This window comes from Bos javanicus, chromosome 1 (assembly GCF_032452875.1).
Source record: "Bos javanicus breed banteng chromosome 1, ARS-OSU_banteng_1.0, whole genome shotgun sequence".
In the NCBI taxonomy this organism is placed as follows: domain Eukaryota; kingdom Metazoa; phylum Chordata; class Mammalia; order Artiodactyla; family Bovidae; genus Bos; species Bos javanicus.
Window position 1 is genome coordinate 131,281,243 of NC_083868.1, and position 14,085 is coordinate 131,295,327.

The following is a 14,085-nucleotide window of genomic DNA, read 5'->3' on the forward strand; positions in this document are numbered from 1 at the left end:
ACCACAAGTCAGTTTTTTGTCTTGTGGGGAGATGAATGAACTACAAAAAAAAAAATTACAGTGAGTTTTTCATGTTTAAAAATTAAAGTATGACTAAGGGAAATAAGGAGAAGGCAATGGCACCCCACTCCAGTACTCTTGCCTGGAAAATCCCATGGATGGAGGAGCCTAGAGGGCTGCAGTCCATGGGGTTGCTGAGGGTCGGACACGACTGAGCGACTTCACTTTCACTTTTCACTTTCATGCATTGGAGAAGGAAATGGCAACCCACTCCAGTGTTCTTGCCTGTAGAATCCCAGGGATGGGGGAGCCTGGTGGGCTGCCGTCTATGGGGTCGCACAGAGTCAGACACGACTGAAGCGACTTAGCAGCAGCAGCAGCAGCAAGGGAAATAAAGCTGAGCATGGAAAAATTGATGCTTTTGAACTGTGGTGTTGGAGAAGACTCTTGAGAGTCCCTTGGACTGCAAAGAGATCCACCCAGTCCATCCTAAAGGAAATCAATCCTGAATATTCATTGGAAGGACTGATGCTGAAGCTGAAACTCCAATACTTTGGCCACTTGATTCAAAGAACTGACTCATTTGAAAAGACCCTAATGTGGGGAAAAATTGAAGGTGGGAGGAGAAGGGGACAACAGAAGATGAGATGGTTGGATGGCGTCACCAACTCAATGGACATGAGTTTGGGTAAGCTCCGGGAGTTGGTGATGGACAGGGAAGCCTGGCAAGCTGCAGTCTATGGCGTCACAAAGAGTTGGACACGACTGCAACTGAACTGAATTGAACTGAGGGAAGTCAGAAAGAGAAAGACAAATACCGTATGATATCATTTATAGGTAGAATCTAAAATATGACACAAAAGAAATTATGTATAAAACAGAAGCAGGCTCACAGATACAAGGAACAGACTTGTAATTGCCAAGCAGGAGGGTTGGATTATGAGCTTGTGATTAGCAAATGCAAACTCTTAAATATAGAATAAATAAACAGCAAAATCCTACCATATACATGAATACAGGGAACTGTATTCAATATCCTATGATAAACAATACAGGCTTCCCTGGTAGCTCAGTGGTAAAGAATCCACCTGCAATGCAGGAGACACAGGAGACTCAGATTTGATCACTGGGTCAGGAAGACCCCCTGGGGTGGCAACACACTCGAGCATTCTTGCCTAGAGAATCCCATTGACAGAGGAGCCTGGTGGGCCATAGTCTGTAGGGTCACAAAGAATAAGATGACTGAAATGACTAAGCACACACGCATGATAAACAGTAATGAAAAAAAAAAGAAAGAAAATCTGAAGTGTGAGATTACATTTTTCTTAATCTTTAAAAGTATGTGTGTCCTTGTTTTGGAAATGATAGTAGCTTTTCTTTTCTTTTTCTTTGTTTTAATATACTTGGCAAAATAAACAACTATCAACTCTCATGTTAGGCCCATGGCTTTACATTTTTGTATGTGATACTTTTCTTGCGCTTTGTCGGTAGTTATACTGCTCTCCACGTGTGGGAACCACTGCTCCCCCATGTAGCATATTGAGAGCTGAGTCAGGACTTTCATGTTGAGTTGAAAAATGGTGAGAAGGGACAAGAAAATGAAATAGAAATGACCCAGAAGATGTGAAAGGGAAGAGCCCATTGAAGAGTCTAAGTGCAAACTTATATATAATTTATATTTAAACAAAATGTCTTTTTCCAAGACAATAATACTAAAATGGCTATGATGATTATTTCCAGGCAGCTCTCTGGGCTTCCCAGGTGGCTCAGTGGTAAAGAACCCACCTGCTAATGCAGGAGACACAGATTTGATCCCTGGATTGGGAAGATCCCCTGGAGAAGAAAATAGCAACCCACTCCATTATTCTTGCCTGGGAAATCCCATGGACAGAGGAGCCTGGATGGCTACAGTCTGTGGGCAAAAGAGTCAGACATGACCCAGAGGCTAAACAACAACAACATGATGACTCGATGCCTTGGGGTTGTTTCTGGTTTGTTATTCTGAGTTGATGTATACTCACAGGCTTGAAGGAAGGAAATCAGTTCCTATGAGTCACTGGAAATATTATTAAAAGAAGTGTTAAGAAATTAATTGCTCTGTTTTAAACTCACAATTTTAGGTTTATTATAAAATATTATACAGAAAGTATGATCCTGCTACCTAGTATCTGACCATTGCAAGTTATAAAATCATATATATTTTTTCCTGGTAAAGAATTTGTTATCAAAAATGGTGAGATATCTTTTCAAATCATGGGATAAGAAGCTGCTGGATTCAAGCTATCAAAGTTTCATAAGCCATTCCTGCTGATGCACTAAAATACTTCATATATGAGGTCTGATTACAAGAGAGTTGGATGGATTTATATGTATGGTTGATGAAATCTGTCTCCTTTATCTACAGTAATATTTTGGACATGAACAAGAACTTTTAAGTGAGATGGGGTAGAGCATAGTAACTTTGGAGTCAGACTCATTTCAACCTCTCAAGCTTAGGCAAGTCACTTAACCTTTCTGAGCCTCACATTCTTTAACTGTAAAATGTAGACAATAAAAATTCCAACCAAGGAAATTCTGTTCAGTATGATAGGTTGAGGAAATGCTAAATCTTCCCTTCATACACCAAATCACCAAAATGATAGTAAAAGGAAATACATAGCCAAGCTATAAAACAACAAAGGGACTGTCTGTGCACTTAAAATGGGGAGTCCTTGATAGAAAAAGTAGAACATGAACCACAGCAGAGAGGTGAGGCCACCACACTGCTGCTAAGGGCTCAGGTGGTCTCTGGGCTCTTGTAGCATTGTCTCTGTGAGTCTGAATCCACCACTGTCATGAGACTGCCCCAAGAAGAGGGGACAGACTATATAAGTGACCCACAACAAAACTGACCAGTAACTCAAGAAGGTCACCATCAAAAAGGAAAGAAAATGTGACAGATTTTCATAATTTGCTGGGAGAAATATTAATAACCTCAGATATGCAGATGACACCACCCTTATGGCAGAAAGTGAAGAGGAACTCAAAAGCCTCTTGATGAAAGTGAAAGAGGAGAGTGAAAAAGTTGGCTTAAAGCTCAACATTCAGAAAACTAAGATCATGGCATCTGGTCCCATCACTTCATAGTAAATAGATGGGGAAACAATGGAAACAGTGACAAAACTTTATTTTCTTGGGCTCCAAAATCACTGTGGATGGTGACTGCAGCCATGAAATTGAAAGACGCTTGTTCCTTGGAAGAAAAGCTATGACCAACCCAGACAGCATATTAAAAATCAGAGAGACATTACTTTGCCAACAAAGTTCTGTCTAGTCAAAGCTATGGTTTTTCCAGTAGTCATATATGGATGTAAGAGTTGGACTATAAATAAAGCTGAGTGCCAAAGAATTGATGCTTTTGAACTGTGGTGTTGGAGAAGACTCTTGAGAGTCCCTTGCACTGTAAGGAGATCAAACCAGCCAATCCTAAAGGAAATCAGTCCTGAATATTCATTGGAAGGACTGATGCTGAAGCTGAAACTCCAATACATTGGCCACCTGATGCAAAGAACTGACTCATTGGAAAAGACCCTGATGCTGGGAAAGATTGAAGGGAAGAGGAGAAGGGGACAACAGAGGATGAGATGGTTGGATGGCGTGACAGACTCGATGGTTTGAGCAAACCAGGAAGTTGGTGATGAACAGGGAAGCCTGGCATGCTGCAGGCCATAGGGTTGCAAAGAGTCAGACATGACTGAGTGACTGAACTGAATTTTCCATCACAATTCCCATTCCAGATTCCCTTCTTATAATATGACTTGGACATAGTTCTCATTGAGGGATAGAATCTATGTTCTCATCCCTTAAATTTAGGCAGGGTTGTGGTTATGGTACTTCCATAGCCAAAGCTAAATCATGAAAGGTAATACAGCTTCCCTCTGGATCTCTCAGGACACTAGCTTTTGGGACTGAGCTACTCTCCTACACCCCATTGTTGAGGCCCACATGATGAGAAGCCAGATCCCCTGATTATGCCCAGGCTGAGCTCCTATATGATAGCAAACAGCAACTTGTCAGTCACATGAGTGTCTAATTATCTACTTACAGTTATTGAGAAAAGAATCCTTGATTTATGGTTTAAATAGCACATTGAACCAGTTGAAGGGTGAATCAGTGAGCCAAAACGTTGAGCTGAGGAGTATTCCAGAGTGTTATACAAAAAGAACAAGAGATTAAAAAATAAAGAATAATAGTGAGGGAAATGTGTAGTCTCAGGTTTACTGAAGTGGAGAAGCCATCAGAAGGACAGGAGCAGCCACTGCCTAGTGATGAGCATCCCACAAACTTTCCTGGGTGAGATCACAATATTTTGTGGACAACCCATGTAACTTGAGCTGTCTCCCTGACCACAATGGTAATATGCTCCAGGGCACACAATTTCAGCCAAACATCTACCAAGGACATAAAAATAAGTTTATCATTACCACAAAATGGGTTTATTTTTTCTTTTATAAACCCTGTATCACTATTTTCCCCCTGGTAATCAATCTGTATATGTTTTATCTTCCTCTTATTCAAGTAAATTTCATCTTTGTTTTTAACTAAACTGAATGTCTTTGCTTACTCTTTGATGAAAGTATGGGAAAAAGTAAAGAAAAAATTAAAATAGATGAAATCTAAGCACTGTGATAAGAGTTTCAGGAAGAGAAAATGAAGAGAATGGAAGAAAGTCAGTATCTGAAAATTTCCAATACCTGATATGGTCATAGTTTTGAGATTTATAGAGACCACCAGTGCAGAACAGGATAAATAAAAATAACCTATACTTAGAAACTTTGTATGAAACTTCAGAACATCAAGAAAAAACAGAAAAATTTTAAAATAACACTTACATTAGTGAAATACAAATCAAAACTACAATCAAGTATCAACTCACTGTGGTCATAATGGCCATCTTTAAAATGTCCATAAATAACAAACACTGCAGAAAAATAAACACTCCTATTTATGGGAATGTAAATTGGTGCAGCCATTATGGAAACCAATATGGAGTTTTCTTTAAAAAACTAAAAATAGAACTACCATGTCATCCAGTAATCCCACTCCTAAGCATATATCTGGAGAAAAGATACATGAACCCTAATGTTCATAGAAGCACTATTTATGGTAGCCAAGATATGAAAACAACTTAGATGTCTGAGAGATGGCTAAATCAAGAAGATGTGGTGTGTATATACATATTACATACATATAGAGTATTCCTCAGCCACAAAAAAATAGTGAAATAATGTCATTTGTAGCAACATGGATGGACCTAGAAATATCATACAAAGTGAAGAAAGTTAGAGAAAGACAAATAGCATATGATATTACTTATATATGGTATCTAAAATATGATATAAATCAACTTATTTATAAAACACAAACAAAAACTGTTATAGAAAACAAACTTATGGTACCAAAGGGGAAAGCAAATAGGGGAGGGACAAATTCACTTTGGGACTCAGATCAGATCAGATCAGATCAGTCGCTCAGTCGTGTCCGACTCTTTGTGACCCCATGAATCGCAGCACACCAGGCCTCTCTGTCCATCACCAACTCCCGGAGTTCACTGAGACTCACGTCCATCGAGTCAGTGATGCCATCCAGCCATCTCGTCCTCTGTCGTCCCCTTCTCCTCTTGCCCCCAATCCCTCCCAGCATCAGAGTCTTTTCCAATGAATCAACTCTTCACATGAGGTGGCCAAAGTACTGGAGTTTCAGCTTTAGCATCATTCCTTCCAAAGAAATCCCAGGGCTGATCTCCTTCAGAATGGACTGGTTGGATCTCCTTGCAGTCCAAGAGACTCTCAAGAGTCTTCTCCAACACCACAGTTCAAAAGCATCAATTCTTCAGCGCTCAGCCTTCTTCACAGTCCAACTGTCACATCCATACATGACCACAGGAAAAACCATAGCCTTGACTAGATGAACCTTTGTTGGCAAAGTAATGTCTCTGCTTTTGAATATGCTGTCTAGGTTGGTCATAACTTTCCTTCCAAGGAGTAAGCGTCTTTTAATTTCATGGCTGCAGTCACCATCTGTAGTGATTTTGGAGCCCAGAAAAATAAAGTCTGACACTGTTTCCACTGTTTCCCCATCTATTTCCCATGAAGTGATGGGACTGGATGCCATGATCTTCGTTTTCTGAATGTTGAGCTTTAAGCCAACTTTTTCACTCTCCACTTCCACTTTCATCAAGAGGCTTTTGAGTTCCTCTTCACTTTCTGCCATAAGAGTGGTGTCATCTGCATATCTGAGGTTATTGATATTTCTCCCAGCAATCTTGATTCCAGCTTGTGTTTCTCCCAGTCTAGCATTTCTCATGATGTACTCTGCATATAAGTTAAATAAACAGGGTGACAATATACAGCCTTGATGTACTCCTTTTTCTATTTGGAAACAGTCTGTTGTTTCATGTCCAGTTCTAACTGTTGCTTCCTGACCTGCATACAAATTTCTCAAGAGGCAGATCAGGTGGTCTGGTATTCCCATCTCTTTCAGAATTTTCCACAGTTTATTTTGATCCACACGGTCAAAGGTTTTGGCATAGTCAATAAAGCAGAAATAGATGTTTTTCTGGAACTCTCTTGCTTTTTCCATGATCCAGCAGCTGTTGGCAATTTTATCTCTGGTTTCTCTGCCTTTTCTAAAACCAGCTTGAACATCAGGAAGTTCACGGTTCACATATTGCTGAAGCCTGGCTTGGAGAATTTTGAGCATTACTTTACTAGCGTGTGAGATGAGTGCAATTGTTTGGTAGTTTGAACATTTTTTGGCATTGCTTTTCTTTGGGATTGGAATGAAAACTGACCTTTTCCAGTCCTGTGGCCACTGCTGAGTTTTCCAAATTTGCTGGCATATTGAGTGCAGCACTTTCACAGCATCATCTTTCAGGATTTGAAATAGCTCAACTGGAATTCCATCACCTCCACTAGCTTTGTTCATAGTGATGCTTTCTAAGGCCCACTTGACTTCACATTCCAGGATGTCTGGCTCTAGGTCAGTGATGACACCATCGTGATTATCTGGTTCGTGAAGATCTTTTTTGTACAATTCTTCTATGTATTCTTGCCATCTCTTCTTAATATCTTCTGCTTCTGTTAGGTCCATGCCATTTCTGTCCTTTATTGAACCCATCTTTGCTTGAAATGTTCCTTTGGTATCTCTGATTTTCTTGAAGAGATCCCTAGTCTTTCCCATTCTGTTGTTTTCCTCTATTTCTTTGCATTGATCACTGAAGAAGGCTTTCTTATTTCTTCTTGCTATTCTTTGGAACTCTGCATTCAGATGTTTATATCTTTCCTTTTCTCCTTTGCTTTTCACTTCTCTTCTTTTCACAGCTATTTGTAAGGCCTCCCCAGACAGCCATTTTGCTTTTTTGCATTTATTTTTTATGGGAATGGTCTTGATCCCTGTCTCCTGTACAATGTCACGAACCTCATTCCTGATAGAGTTCATCAGGCACTCTATCTATCAGATCTAGGCCCTTAAATCTATTTCTCACTTCCACTGTATAATCATAAGGGATTTGATTTAGGTCATACCTGAACTGTCTAGTGGTTTTCCCTACTTTCTTCAATTTAAGTCTGAATTTGGCAATAAGGAGTTGATGATCTGAGCCACAGTCAGCTCCTGGTCTTGTTTTTGCTGACTGTATAGAGCTTCTCCATCTTTGGCTGCAAAGAATAGAATCAATCTGGTTTCAGTGTTGACCATCTGGTGATGTCCATGTATAGAGTCTTCTCTTGTGTTGTTGGAAGAGGGTGTTTGTTATGACCAGTGCATTTTCTTGGCAAAACTCTATTAGCCTGTGCCCTGCTTCATTCTGTATGCCAAGGCCAAATTTGCCTGTTACTCCAGGTGTTTCTTGACTTCCTACTTTTGCATTCCAGTCCCCTATAATGAAAAGGACATCATTTTTGGGTGTTAGTTGTAAAAGGTCTTGTAGGACTTCATAGAACCATTCAACTTCAGCTTCTTCAGCATTACTGGTTGGGGCATAGACTTAGATTACTGTGATATTGAATGGTTTGCCTTGGAAACGAACAGAGATCATTCTGTCGTTTTTGAGATTGCCTCCAAGTACTGCATTTTGGACTCTTCTGTTGACCATGATGGCCACTCCATTTCTTCTGAGGGATTCCTGCCTGCAGTAGTAGGTATAATGGTCATCTGAGTTAAATTCACCCATTCCAGTCCATTTCAGTTCACTGATTCCTAGAATGTCGACGTTCACTCTTGCCATCTCTTGTTTGACCACTTCCAATTTGCCTTGATTCATGGACCTGACATTCCAGGTTCCTTTGCAATATTGCTCTTTACAGCATCGGACCTTGCTTTTATCACCAGTCACATCCACAGCTGGGTATTGTTTTTGCTTTGGCTCCATCCCTTCATTCTTTCTGGAGTTATTTCTCCACTGATCTCCAGTAGCATATTGGGCACCTACTGACCTGGGGAGTTCTCTTTCAGTATCCTATCATTTTGCCTTTTCATACTGTTCATGGGGTTCTCAAGGCAAGAATACTGAAGTGGTTTGCCATTCTCTTCTCCAGTGGACCACATTCTGTCAGATCTCTCCACCAGGACCCGCCCGTCTTGGGTTCCCTGGGCATGGCTTAGTTTCATTGAGTTAGACAAGGCTGTGGTCCTAGTGTGATTAGATTGACTAGTTTTCTGTGAGTATGGTTTCAGTGTGTCTGCCCTCTGACGCCCTCTTGCAACACCTACCGTCTTACTTGCGTTTCTCTTACCTTGGGTGTGGGGTATCTCTTCACGGCTGCTCCAGCAAAACGCAGCCATTGCTCCTTACCTTGGAAGAGGGTATCTCCTCACTGCCACCCTTCCTGATCTTCAGTGTGGGATAGCTCCTCTAGGCCCTCCTGCGCCTGCGCAGCCACGGCTTCTTGGACGTGGGGTTGCTCCTCCCGGCCGCTGCCCCTGGCCTCGGGCTTAGGGGTGTGGGGTAGCTCCTCCCGCCCGCTGCCCCTGGCCTCGGGCTTGGGGCATAGGGTATCTCCTCCCAGCCGCCGCTCCTGACCTCGGACGCGGGGTAACTCCTCTCTTCGCCACCCCTGATCTCGGACGCGGGACTAGCAGACACAAACTATTATGTATAAAACAGACAAATAATAAGGACCTATAACACAAGGAACTATATTCAATAGCTTGTAATAACGTATGATGGAAAATAGTCTGAAAAAAATTTGCATATATATAAATGAATCACTTTGCTATACACCTGAAATATTGTAGATCAACTATACTTCAATCAAAATAAGAATTATAAAAAAGATAGCAATTACAAACTCTAGGAGACAATAAAGGACAGGAAAGCCTGGCGTGCTGTAGTCCATGGAGTCACAAAGAGTAGGATAGAACTGAGTGACTGAACAACAGAGCAGTTACAAAAGGCAGATTAACTACAATGGAATGATAATTTGAGTGACACCAGACTTCTACTTAGCAATATTTTTTTTTAATTTATTTTATTTTTAAACTTTACATAATTGTATTAGTTTTGCCAAATATCAAAATGAATCTGCCACAGGTATACATGTGTTCCCCATCCTGAACCCTCCTCCCTCCTCCCTCCCCATACCATCCCTCTGGGTCATCCCAGTGCACTAGCCCCAAGCATCCAGTATCGTGCATCGAACCTGGACTGGCAACTCGTTTCTTATATGATATTTTACATGTTTCAATGTCATTCTCTACTTAGCAATATTTAAATCAAGTAGACAATGGAGAAATATCTTCAAAACCATGATGGAAAATAATTTTGAACTTATTTTTATACCTAGCTCAATTGTAATTCAGGTATGCACATTAAATAAGTAAATTTTCAGACAATGAGGACTCAGAAATTTTACTACCACAGATCTTCACCAAAAGAACTTTTAAAAAATGTATTCCAATGAGAAGACAGTTAAATGAAATAATACATAGGAAACAATATGATGTTAAATCTGATTTTCCTCTACTATTAAAAAGGACAGAAATATATAGCACTATTTTTCTCCTTATCAAAGTATATAGCACCATTCTTCTTATTTATGTCTTGAATATGGATTGATATACAGAGATACAGCACGTGTCTTGTAACCATGAAACTAAAGGAAGAAAAGAAAAAAACAAAAGAGCCATAGAAGTGTCAATCTTGATATTTTTACCTATTGTATCCAGAAATTCACCTGCCTATCTGTTATGTGAGAAAAACAAATTTCTGTTTATTTAGGCCATTGGTGATTCAATTTACTGCTACTTCTCCCAGTGTACCCCTAAGTGACTTTAGTCCCTATTTTTCTTATCCTTAGAGTATGAGCTATTAGGATTAAATGGGAGATTAGTTAAAACTTTCCAGTACCTAATACATTCTCCAATGAATATGAAGCCTCTTCTTAATCCTCCAGATTGTAAGCTCAAGAGACCAAACTATCTTCATTATAGTATTTATCTCTATTCTCATTGCATAAGAATTCAATCCAGGGCATTGGATATTTATTGAATGCCAACTTATAGGCTAGGTATTTTGATAATTGTTGATGCATAGTAAAATATCAATAAATGTTGAATGGATGCATGAATAAAAGCTCCAGATAGGTCAGTAGGAATTAATATTGTTGCTTTAAATATTATCAGATTAAACATTTACCTTTTCTGTTTATTCCTCCTCTGCTAACACAGATTTTGAAATGTCCCAATGAGTGCTTTTTACCATATTTTGTCATCTTACTGGCTTCTTTCCCTCTTAGCATTCAACATATGATTTTTATTTCATTCTAAAGAAAGCTTTAATTGGAGGGGAAAGTAACTTCATCATCCTCACTCTACCGACCCAGAGTTTTGTCAATTTAAACTTATTTCAAGAGTTGTGAACTCCTTGAATTCTCAAACAAGTAACCAAAAGGTAACATACCCAGAATGGAGGGGTGTTTTCTATTTTTTGAAATAATTCATACACAGGGACACAAAATGTTATGAACATTAATCTTTGAAAAAGAAGTATCAGGGAAAGGGGAAAGGAAAAGACAAATTTTTTATTGGTAAATATTCAAGAACATTATATGCAAAGAAATGTTAAAGGAGAGCTGTCCTCATAAAGAAGAAATTGATGGATGAGTGGAAGAAGTTATTAAAAATGGTTTATAGAGGCTATAGTAAATAGAATAATTTGGTCAAGTAGATAAGCCTTACAAACTATTTCATATTGAAAATAAACATCTGAAAGTAAGAAAAGCAGAAGTAGCACCAGATTCTATATAAGAAAAAAAAAAGTGTGCTTAAAGCAAAGGTATGCAAAACAGAAAACACATCAGCCTTTGCTGTCACATAGGAGAAGATTCATAATGTTGGCTGCCCAGTAATATAGAAACAAAATCAGAGTTTATCAGAAAAGAAACAGGCAGAGCAAAAATTTGTGACCCCAATGACTGATGGACTGCCTGGGAGAGCAGAAAAGCCAAAACACACACACAAAAAAACACTCAGGTGAGAAATAACCAGGGGCACTTCTTCTTCTTCTTCTTTTTTTTTTTTTTTATGATAGTGGTGGAAATTTATCTTTTTTTAAAATTTATTTATTTTAATTAGAGGTTAATTACTTTACAATATTGTATTGGTTTTGCCAGACATCAACATGAATCCGCCACGGGTGTACATGTGTTCCCCATCCTGAACCCCCCTCCCACCTCCCTCCCCATACCATCCCTCTGGGTCATCCCAGTGCACCAGCCCCAAGCATTCTGTAACCTGCATCCAACCTGGACTGGTGATTCATTTCTTATATGATATTATACATGTTTCAATGCCATTCTCCCAAATCATCGCCCGCCCTCTCCCACAGAGTCCAAAAGACTGTTCTATACATCAGTGTCTCTTTTGCTGTCTCGCATACAGGGTTATCATTACCATCTTTCTAAATTCCATATATATGCGTTAGTATACTGTATTGGTGTTTTTCTTTCTGGCTTACTTCACTCTGTATCCAGGGGCACGTCTTTCTTGGTAATATACTGGGCCTATGGTCAGACCTAACAGGTCTTCTGTCCTTCCTAGCTGTGTGACCTTGAGAAGGTCACTTCTTCTCTCATCATGATCTATTAATTGGGAATAAAACTGGGTTATTGTGAGGATCCAGAGAAAATGGATATAAAAGAGATGATTAAAATTTTAGAGGTGGGATGGGAACAAAGGTGAGAGGGAGGTTCAAGAAGGAGGGGACATACCTATGGCTCATTCATGTTGATACTCGGCAGAAACCAACACAATACTGTAAAGCAATTATCATTCAATTAAAAATAAATAAATTTTAAAAAGAAAAAAATTATGATGGAAAATAGAAGCAGCAGTAGGTAGAAAAGAGAAAATTAAAAGTGAGAATTCATTTTGCCCATAAGATAATACTCAGTGTTAATTGGAAATTATTTTCTTGGTGCCAGGAAAAGACTATATGTACCAAAAATATTTTAAGAAACATCTTTGAGTGCTTATCACATACTAGGAACTATACTTAATAGTTCTATTAAGTATAACTATACTTAATGATCCCTTGGACTTTCATGTTCATCATGGAAGTTACCACACAGAGGGAAGTAAAGAATAATTTAATAGAGTACATGTGAAATCCTGTCGCATATCAGATAAGTTGTATATGCTATAAGGATATATAATGGTAATTTGGATAAAGGATTAGGAAGAGAGTAAGATGTATTAGTCAGTTATTGCTGAAATAATGTTTCATAAAAACCATTCCCCAAAGTCAGTTGCTAACAACAGGTAATACATAGTTTTTTCACTCGTAACTCTATAATTGGTGGGGCCACTGCTGGACTCAGCTGAGATTAGCAGGATTTATTGTCAGAGGCTATATATTGGGTTCAGATCAGCTTCACATGTCTTCTCTTTTAGAGACCAGAAGGTACCTTGGGTGTATTCTCATGGCAGATGGCCTAACCTCAAGAGGGATGAGTACACATTTCTCATGTTACTTAGTACCTCATCTTGGATCTGTCATACCATTACTTTTGCTGACAATCCATTGGTCAAAATAACTCACATGGCCAAGTCCAACATTAATGGGGGAGGGGGGAATTATACTCTGTTCAGAAGAGTAGATGCTGCAAGATTATATGGCAAAGATGTGGTAATATTATCTTATTGATGGGGAATGAAGTATTGGGAGTAATAATTTCATCCTATCCTATGTCCACAAAAAAGACATGTATGCAGCATTATTCACAGTAGCAGAGACTGGAAACAACCAAAATGTCTATCAGTCACAGAACAGATGAACAGAATGTGGTATATTCATAGACTATAGAATTCATAGAATATTCACAGAATCCTATACAGCACTAAGAAGAGGTGGCAAGAATACACAGAAGATTGTACAAAAAAGATATTCATGACCCAGATAATCATGATGGTATGATCACTCACTTAGAGCCAGACATCCTGGACGTGAAGTCAAGTGGGCCTTAGGAAGCATCACTACAAACAAAGCTAGTGGAGGTGATGGAATTCCAGTTGAGCTCTTTCAAATCCTAAAAGATGCTGTGAAAGTGCTGCACTCAATATGCCAGCAAATTTGGGAAACTCAGCAGTGGCCACAGGACTGGTAAAAGTCAGTTTTCATTCCAATCCCAAAGAAAGGCAATGCCAGAGAATGCTCAAACTACTGCATAATTGCACTCATCTCACACACTAGTAAAGTAATGCTCAAAATTCTCTAAGCCAGGCTTTAGCCATACATGAACTGTGAACTTCCAGATGTTCAAGCTGGTTTTAAAAAAGGCAGAGGAACCAGAGATCAAATTGCCAACATCCACTGGATCATGGAAAAAGCAAGAGAGTTCCAGAAAAACATCTATTTCTGTTTTATTGACTATGCCAAAGCCTTTGACTGTGTGGACCACAATAAACTGTGGAAAATTCTGAAAGAGATGTGAATTCCAGACCACCTGACCTACCTCTTGAGAAGCCTGTATGACCTGCCTCTTGAGAAATCTGTATGCAACAGTTAGAACTGGATACAGAACAACAGGCTGGTTCCAAATAGGAAAA